Raw genomic sequence first — 9,878 nt, 5'->3', positions numbered from 1 at the left:
ATATCGCACACATACATACCCATTGATAGATACCTTTACACACACACACACACACACACACACACACACACACACACACACATCAAATTAATCCTGCACCCGAGAGAACTTGGCAGCCTCTTCCTGATTTAATAAGATGCGAGATAAATAATGCGGGGCTCGACCTGCTCCTCCGTCTTAAGTTTACCTTCCGACACCCACACGTTACCCACTTGCTCAATACTTCCCCGAGTGATTTTTACAAGATGTGGTCAATAGTTGTGGTGAAGACGGAGATGGAGACGAGAAGGAGTGGGAGGGAAGGGAAGAGAGGGAGAGATTGAGGATGAAGGAAATGGGAAACAGAAGAGAATGGGACCTCACTTACCCAATACTTCCCAAGGAGATTTTAAAAGATGGCACTGATGGGTGTGGGGGCGAAGGAGACGGGGAGGATAAAGGGGGGAGGAGGGATATGGGAAGGAGAAAATGGGGAGGAGAAAAAAGGGGAGGAGGGATGGGGGGAAGGAGGAAAGAGGATGAAAGCGAGAAGAGCTGTAGAAATGAAGAGGATCAGATGGAGGACCTACTGCCTAGCACTTGTAAGAACGATTTATTTAAAGACACGGCCGATAGTTGTGTGGAAGCCTAAGATGGGGAGGAGAGGGGAGGAGGAATAGGGGGAAAGAGAGAGGGGGAATGGATGGAGGAAATGAAAATGAGAACGGGAGAGGATGAGAAGGGGGGGGACTCGCTTAACCAATACTTCCCAGCTGATTTTTAAAAGATGCGTCCGATAGTTGTGTGGGAGACTGAGATGGTGGGGAAGGAGGGGGAGGGGGGAAGGAGGAGAGAATTGAGGGAGGAAAAAGTATGGAAAGGAGAGGAGAAGCAGAATGGAAGAGGATGAGAAGAGGCGGAAAGGGAAGGGAAGGTAGAGGAGCATGAAGCTGTAGAGAAAGGGGAAGGGAGGAAGTTGGCTAAGCTGGAGGGATAGGGAAGGGGAGGGGAGAGGAGGGGAAGGAGAGTAAAGGAAGGGACGTGAAACGAAGAGAGGGAAGAACGGGGAAGGAAAGGGAGGGGAAGGGGACGGACAAAGAACGAGGGAACTAGTAAATGGGGATTAAGCCTTGAATGGCCGGGATACGACTTATGTAATGGCAAATGAGGGACGATTTTACCTGTTTGAATCCCCCCGAGACTGATATTTTATAGGAGGGATGGGAAGGAGAGGAATGGAAAGGAAAGGGGAGGGATGGGAAGGAGAGGAATGGAAAGGAAAGGGGAGGGATGGGAAGGAGAGGAATGGAAAGGAAAGGGGAGGGATGGGAAGGAGAGGAATGGAAAGGAAAGGGGAGGGATGGGAAGGAGAGGAATGGAAAGGAAAGGGGAGGGATGGGAAGGAGAGGAATGGAAAGGAAAGGGGAGGGATGGGAAGGAGAGGAATGGAAAGGAAAGGGGAGGGATGGGAAGGAGAGGAATGGAAAGGAAAGGGGGAGGGATGGGAAGGAGAGGAATGGAAAGGAAAGGGGAGGGATGGGAAGGAGAGGAATGGAAAGGAAAGGGGAGGGATGGGAAGGAGAGGAATGGAAAGGAAAGGGGAGGGATGGGAAGGAGAGGAATGGAAAGGAAAGGGGAGAGATGGGAAGGAGAGGAATGGAGAGGGAAGGAAGGGATGGGAAGGAGAGGAATGGAAAGATAAGGGGTGGAATGGGAAGGAGAGGAATGGAAAGGGGAGGGGAGGGATGGGAAGGAGAGGAATGGAAAGAGGAGGGGAGGGATGGGAAGAAGAGGAAAGGAAAGGGGAGGGGAGGGATGGGAAGGAGAGGAATGGAAAGAGGAGGGGAGGGATGGGAAGGAGAGGAATGGAGAGGGAAGGGAGGGATGGGAAAGAGAGGAATGGAAAGGGGAGGGGAGGGATGGGAAGGAGAGGAATGGAAAGGGGAGGGAAGGGATAGGAAGGAGGGAGAAAAAGGAGGGAGAAAGAGGAGAAGATGAAGGGAAAAGAAGGGGTGTGGATACTGACGAAGAGAAGAAAGGAGGACGAACGGAAAGAAACAAGAAGATAAAGGGTAAACGATGGGAAGGAAGGGAAGAGGAGAGAGAAGAGAGAAGGTAGAGGAAGAGAAGGGAAGGGAAGAGAAGGGAAGAGAGAAGAAGGGAAGGGAAGAGAAGGGAAGAGAAGAGAAGGTAGGAGAAGAGAGGAATACTTAGCCAATACTTTCACACGATATTCTCCGAGTCTCGATAGTTGCCTGAGAGAAAAAGGGAGGAGGGGAGGGAGGTGGGAGGGAAGGAAGGAAGGGGGAGGGGGAAGAGGATGAGAAGAAAGAAAGAAGGAAGAGGAAGAGGAAAGGAAGGAGGACGGGGAGAGAAGAAAGGGAGTAGGGTGTGAGAAGGAAGGGAAGAGGAGCGAGAAAGGAAGGAGAGGAGAAAAAAAACACAAGAGACGAAGGAGCAAGGGAAAGGAAGAAGGTAGGAGACAGATAAAAGAGAAAGGGGAGAATTGTCGAGGGGAGGAGGAGAGAGAGCAGGGGGGGGGGAAGGGAGGGAAGAACTGGGAGACAAGTAGACAAGTAGAAAGGGAGGAATTTATGGAGAAGGATGGGAGAGGAGAGGGAAAGAGAAACAGGGAGATGGGGAGGAATGTAAGGGGAGAGGCGAAGAGAAGAGATGGAATGGGGAGGAAGAAAATAATTATGGAGAAGAGAGCGGCAGGATAGGAAGAAAATTGACTTACAGACAACAGAAGGTCTCTCTCTCCCTGTGTGTATGTGCGTGTGTGTGTGTGTGTGTGTGTGTGTGTGTGTGTGTGTGTGTGTGTGTGTGTGTGTGTGTGAGAGAGAGAGAGAGAGAGAGAGAGAGATTGGCAGGTGGTCCATGTGTCTGCCAACTTTCGTGGAGTCTGAGGGAAAGTTGCATCTCGGGAAACAACATTCACAGGGAGGGAGGGAGGAAAGGGAGAGAAAGAAGAGAGGAAAGGGAGAGTATGAAGGGAGGAAAGGGAGAAATCGAAGGGAAGAAAGGAGGAGAGATGGGATAATAGGGAGAGAACGAAGGGAGGAAAGGGATAGAAAGAGGGGAGAAAAGGGAGAGAGAGAGAAGGGAGGAAAGAGAGAGAAAAGGAAGGAAAAGGAGGGAGAGAAGTGAAGAAAGGGTGAGAAAAAGAGAGAGGAGGAGACAGAAAGAGGGTGGAAATGGAGAGAAAGAACAGAGAAAAGTGTGTGTGAGAGAGAGAGAGAGAGAGAGAGAGAGAGAGAGAGAGACAGACAGACAGAGAGAGAGAGAGAGAGACAGACAGACAGACAAACAGAGACGGGAAGCATATGCTAATGAGAGACGAAAACTGAGAAAGAGAGAGAGAGAGAGAGAGAGGAGAGAAAAAATGAGAAGGTGAGATGGAAAAGCAAGATGGAAGGAGGGAGAAGGGAGAGGACAGAGGCGAGTGAAGGAAATAGGGAGTGAAATATGAGAAGGAAGGACCTGGGGAGACAGAGGAAATGAGGAAGAGGTGAAGGAGAGATGGAAGAAAGGAGGAGGAGGAGGAGGTAGAGAAAGTGAGAAAGGAAAACGCTACATGAAGATAACGAAGTAGAGAAGAGAGAAAGATGAGAGAAAATAAAAAAAGTGAGTAAATAGAGATAATAAAGAAAAATGGAGAGGTGTGAGATAAAAGAGAGAGGAATTGTGGGCTCAGAAAGAAGATAAAGAGAGAGGCAAAGGCGATAAAACAAAAGAGACACGAAAGGAAATTCATGAGAGGTGGAGGCAGAATGGGAGAAAATGGTGAGTAAAACGAGGAGAATTATACAAGAGAGGATATACATTAGACAGAGAAGAGGGGAATAGATAGACAGACAGATAGATAGATAGATAGACAAAATATGGATGGATGGACGGATGGATAGATGGAGAGACACAGAGATAGGTAGGAATATAGAAAAATAGAAATAGGCAGACAGATACATAAACAAGCATACCTAGACAGACAGGTAGATAGATAAATAGATAAACAGACAGACAACTAACCAACTAGTCTAAACGATGCTAGTAGACTGCTATTCCACAAGGACGTATGATCGATCTCCGGCTGGGTTAGGAAACTGGATGAAGATAATAATTTCGTTCACACAATTTTACTCAGTTTTTCACAATAAACTAAAATGCAAGAGAGAGAGAGAGAGAGAGAGAGAGAGAGAGAGAGAGAGAGAGAGACGTGGATAACATAGTGTGGGGGGATCAAAGATGACACGAAAGATACACTGAACAAAATACATGGAAAAAAAATAAAGAAAAAAGAATGCAGAAAAACATGTTGAAAAATACAGAAAAAACGAAAAAATACGAAGACAAAATACAGGAAAAAAATAAACAAATAACACTACAAATAAAAATAAAAACGAAAGGAAGTCGATAAAAATAGTCTGATTAAATTAAAAAAAAAAAAAGACAGCGTAAACGAAACTGTGGAAAGGACGAAGAATAAAGAAAGGACAAGAAAAGGCCGTAAAAAATGAAATGTGAGGGAAAAGGTGTGAGTGAGGGATAAAAGGTGATTGGGTGTGGGGTGACGAAGTGAGAGAATGAGAAAACTTTAACTTATGACGTCAGCAGTGTGTGTGTGTGTGACAGAGAGAGAGAGAGAGAGAGAGAGAGAGAGAGAGAGAGAGAGAGAGAGAGAAGGAAGGAGAGGAAACAAAATTGGATTTAAAAATCATGTGAAAGATGTAAAAGGGAAGAACACAGAGGAGGGAAAAGGGAGAGTGGAGGTAAAGAGAAAAACGCTTCGAGTCAGTAGAGAAAAGAGAGAAAAGAAAGTGGGCCAGGAAAGAGAAGGCGATTCATCCCCCTCTCTTCTTTCTCTCACAGATACTTCCCACTTACAAGCAGTATACCGTATTTCCTCTCACGCCCTTTTGCATCTGTTCAGGGAGCTCTCTCTCTCTCTCTCTCTCTCTCTCTCTCTCTCTCTCTCTCACACACACACACACACACACCCATATCGAAGGACTCTGCCTATTCCCTCCACGGAGATATCATTTATACTGTAACCTCCAGACCATTTTATTCAGCATTAATTAAATAATGTAACATTTTTTGCGCAGGTCAGATCAGATTCAGAGATCATTAAGTAAGTCATTGGGATCTCATAATATTAACAAAAAAAAAAAAGGAAAAAATTAATCTGCTTGCAGGAAGAGTAGAGTGAAAAATTTATCCAAGGGGACAAGTAATGAGATGGCTCCCGCGAAAATGGCTAAACTGATCCAGGTGAAACATATTAGTTTTCAAAATACTACGGCTGAGAAAAATCGTCTGAGAGCAGCAAGAATATATATAAAAATAGCTATGTCCTCGAGGTTATATGGCGCTCCTGGAAAATGGCCTATAATATCTCAGTTTTCAATATACCCCCACGTGCCATGAGAAAAATTTCCATGCATGGCCGGTGGGCGAAGGTATTTTAGACACAGATGACACGACCCCCACAACCCCATTCCCCCGACAACCCTTCCCCCCTAGACCGACCCCCCAGAATCCCCCCACACCTTCAGTACCTCCTCCCCCCGACCTTGGCAACCCCCCTCCATCCCCGGCAAACCTAGATAGACCTCCTCTTCCCTCGATAATCCCCCATCCACCCAACCCAAGCAAACCCATCTCACCCCCCCCCCGGACAAATCCCCACGGCGACCCCCACCCTCCTTTTTCCCCCCTCTTTCCCCCCACCTTCCCTTTCCCCTACCCTTCCCCCTCTTTCCCCCAACCAGCTCCCCCCAACAAAATGCCCCAGAGGAAATTGAAGAACGAAAATATGCGGGTCGCTTTAGTGGATATCGTGAAAGGTCTCGGTATATTTTGCGTGTTTCAATTTCCTGGGTGGCAGGTGAGGCCCCACTGATCACGGGGGGGGGAGGGGTGCTGAGGGGGGAGGAATTTCGTGAAGCAGCAGCACCACCAGCAGCGTTAGTTTTATGATGCGTGACCCAATACATGAGGGAGAGCACACGCACGCACACTCATTCCTTTGCGTTCGGGGAGTTCTTGCACAATTTTGGGAGTGGGAGTGTGTGTGTGTGTGTGTGTGTGTGTGTGTGTGTGTGTGTGTGTGTGTGTGTGTGTGTGTGTGTGTGTGTGTGTGTGTGTGACCTGAGAACACACACACACACATACAGATTCTCATCCCTTCTTTCGGGATATCGGGACCTTGTGGGAGTTCTTTTTAATCTGTGAACCATATGAATAAATAACCTCTAGAGAAAACAGAGCATCAGAAACAGGGAACTGGCAAGCGAAGCACATCAACGAATAAACCAGCTCAGGAAATGAACCTCAGGAGTGAATGAATCCCCCAAATGAGTAACTGAAACCTTTGAGTTAATGATGCATTGGTCTGAGTGAACAAGGAGTGAATTTACAGAATGAATTAAGTAACGCCTTTGGGTAAATGAAGAATTTGAGCCATTAAAACACGAGTGAATAGAAACCCTTGAGTAAATGAAGCATCTGAGTAAACCCTCTGACTGAATGATTCCATATAGTGAATAAGTGAAGCCCTGAATGAACGAAGCACCTGTCTGAATGAAGCATCTAATGAATGAAGCACCTAAGTGAATGAGGCATCAAGTGAAAGAAGCAATGGTGAAGTAAAACATTAAGTAAATGAAGCCCCTATCCAAGTGAGGCCCCTGAGTGAGTGAAGCCCCTGAGAGAAGCCTGCGAGTGTGTGCATGGCTGACTGACAGAGCCGGGGGATCAGATGGTGCAGCGGTCTGAGTGGTGGCATCTGATCGGGGATTACCTCACGAATACCTGCTCAGATGGGATTACAGGTGCTTGTGTGTGTGTGTGTGTGTGTGTGTGTGTGTGTGTGTGTGTGTGTGTGTGTGTGTGTGTGTGTGTGTGTGTGTGTGTGTGTGTGTGTGTGTGTGTGTGTCAGATTACATAGTACGTGTTGATGTATCACATTATTTAGATAAACGTAATAGTACAGTACAGCGTGTTTATAAGTAAATACATATATGCGTCTGCATAAGTATGTGCGTTTTCATGTGTATGTATGAATGTGCGTTTATGTGGGGGATGGGGCAGAAACGAGAAGCAAATAACAACAAAATAAACTATTCAAATAACAGAAATGGACGATTGCAGTGTGTGTGTGTGTGTGTGTGTGTGTGTAATTCACCGGGTCGGTCATTATCACTTGATGGTCGTGATCGTCAGCTTTTACCCTCCCGGAAGGAGCTGAGAGCTCATATAGTCCGATCTAAGGGCAAGGCTGTGACCTTTACACACACACACCCATCCCCTTGCTCAAGGGGGACAGTAACCACCCACTTCATCAGTGAAACTTTTCGCAACCTGAGCGAGGCGCGAACTCCCGTCCACCAGTTGGCAAGCGAGAACCTTACCACTGCACCAGAGAGCGGTGTGTGTGCGTGTGTCCTCACAGTAAATTCTGTGTATTACACCCAAATATTCTCTTATATGTCGGTTATATTTTTCGACATACCCACAGTCTACATAAAAATCAGAAAACATTTATTAAACCTCTCAGTACTGTGCCTTTTTATAATATCCTGTCTTGGTATTATTATGCAACTATATTCAGCTTACGAGAGACGTCTTTAACTGGAGAAAACAGAGACAACTTTTATCTATTCCTCCAACACGAAAGACCTTTCAGAACTATAATTATAAACAGAATAAACAAGATGAAAAATAAAATAAATTCGTGTGGATGTAGCAAGAATCTAGTAATAAAGTCATCACTGGATATGAGTGGCGAAGGAATATGTGTTAAAAAGCAAATTAAACTAAAAATAAATAAGAAAATAAACAGAGAAAAAATAAATTGGCCCCAAATGTTGCAAATGCTACTTTCAGATATTGCGATGTTGACGATAATGGCTTGCGTTCCCTCCATTCTATCGTGCAAAGGTATCGCATCTCAGAGCACGAAACAGAGGCGATAGACCCCCCTCTCCCTCCCCTCCCTCTCCCCTCCCCACCCCCTCTCTCCTTCCCCCTCCCCCTACCCTCTCTTCCCCCTTCCCCTTATACTGAGGATTTCCAAACTTCACAAAATGCGTTTCGAGATAGTTTTGGCGAAGTTTCGGTGGGTGGGAGAGCGAGATAGGGGAGGGAGAGATGGGGTAAGTGGAGGGGGAAGGAAGGAAGTGGGGGAAGACGGTTGGGGATACGAAAGGGGGAGGGGAATTGGGGGGATTACGAGATGAGAGTTATGAGGAGAGGGTAACAGAGAGCAGGTAGGTGGTGAGTGGGAAGAGAGTAGGGGGTAGCGAGGAGATTAGCTGGACAGGAGGGGGTGATAGGGGGTTGGGAGGAGGGGGAAGAGGGGGTAGAGAGGAGGGGGCAGAAAGAGAATGGAAGGACGATGAGGGTACGTGTACGTAATTGGGAAGAAGGAGTAGGAGAATGGAAGCCATAAGTAGGGGGGTTCAAGAGATGAAGCCAGGGGGAAAGGGGGGGTACGAGGAAGAGATGGAGATTGAGGAGAGGGAAGAGGAAGGTGTTGAGGCAGGGAAGAAAAGGAAGGAGGTAAGAGGGCGAGAAAGCAAGGGGGAGAGGAAGGTGCTGGAGAAGAGAACGAGAAAGGGAATGTTGGAGAGAGGGAGGGGGTGGAGTGGGACGAAGAGGAGGAGAGGAGGTGGAGTGGGGGAAGGAGAAAAGATGCAGACCCGGAAATGGACAGGGCAAACTATCGCTGTTTGTTTTGATTCTCGAGGGGATAAAACCTAATCTGAAAAACGGGTCCCAGCCAGACCGAAGGAGGCCACACAAAAGACTCGTACAGCAACTCGGGGGAATGGCAGACGCGCATACGGCAGGAGTGGGTTTCGAAAAGACTACAAAAGATTATGGGAGAGGCAAGAGTCAAACTGTACTGTACATACGGGAGTGGCAGGAGTAAAGAAAGTTATAATATTGTTTGTATGCAGACGCCAAGAAATGTGCTTTTGGAAATGTATTTTAATCCCCTCAGTGCGATGGTGTATATTTAAGTTTTTCTTTTCTTTGTGTTTGGTCTGTTCAGTCTGTTATTTCTGTTGACCGCCAGACGCCTCAGTTCCAAAAGGGTGGCCACAGACAAATCGCCTCCATGTCACCCTACTCTCCGCCACAAGGTTGCCCTCTCTCCAACTCACCCCCCTCCTTCATACACCTCTCTATTTTAGTCGATTTTCATTCAGCCTGGGGCATACGGCTTGGACTGGTGGTATTCATGGAGACAGTTTTTCATCTTTTGAGTCTGATCGATCCTTCATAAATTATATAAATCGTCTGGAAGTAAGCAGAGGAAAAAAAATAAGAAAAAAAAAAAGCGTCATGGTAGTGAAGAGATTAACAAAAACACACCAGGCTGGAAAGTAAAACCAGAAGATTTAAATATGTGCAAATGACAAATAAAGCAGCATGTATGAGACGAAATTATTTAGGTAAAAAATAAAAAATACTGGCAAATCTCCAGATGGAACAAAATAACTCTCTCTCTGGCACGACTAGAACACTCCATTACAAAACCTATGCAAGCCAATCTCCACTTTTCTCAGGCTGACTTGAAGCACCCCACAATTTTTCCTTTCACCAAAATATAACCATTTCATCCTGGGTCATGTGGAGAGCATGGAGAACGAGAAACTGACTAGAAGAGTGTATGTGAGTGAGGTGGAGGAGGGAGAGGAAAGGGGAAGAAAACCGAGGGTGAGATGAAGGGATGAGAGGTATATGAGTGAAGTGCGTGTGAGTGTTGGAGACAGAGAGCAGCTGGTTGACAAAGGACAAGAAAAGAAGGCGATTTGTTTGTGGCTTCCTCTTCCTGGATTAAAGAGATTCATTCTAGAGTCTATTGGAATATCCCCACATATTCTTTTATC

The sequence above is a fragment of the Coenobita brevimanus genome, chromosome 92 (genome assembly GCF_032717465.1).
Source record: "Coenobita brevimanus isolate Jiangsu-jjx chromosome 92, ASM3271746v2, whole genome shotgun sequence".
NCBI classification, from domain to species: Eukaryota; Metazoa; Arthropoda; class Malacostraca; order Decapoda; family Coenobitidae; genus Coenobita; species Coenobita brevimanus.
This window is presented reverse-complemented; position numbering follows the sequence as displayed.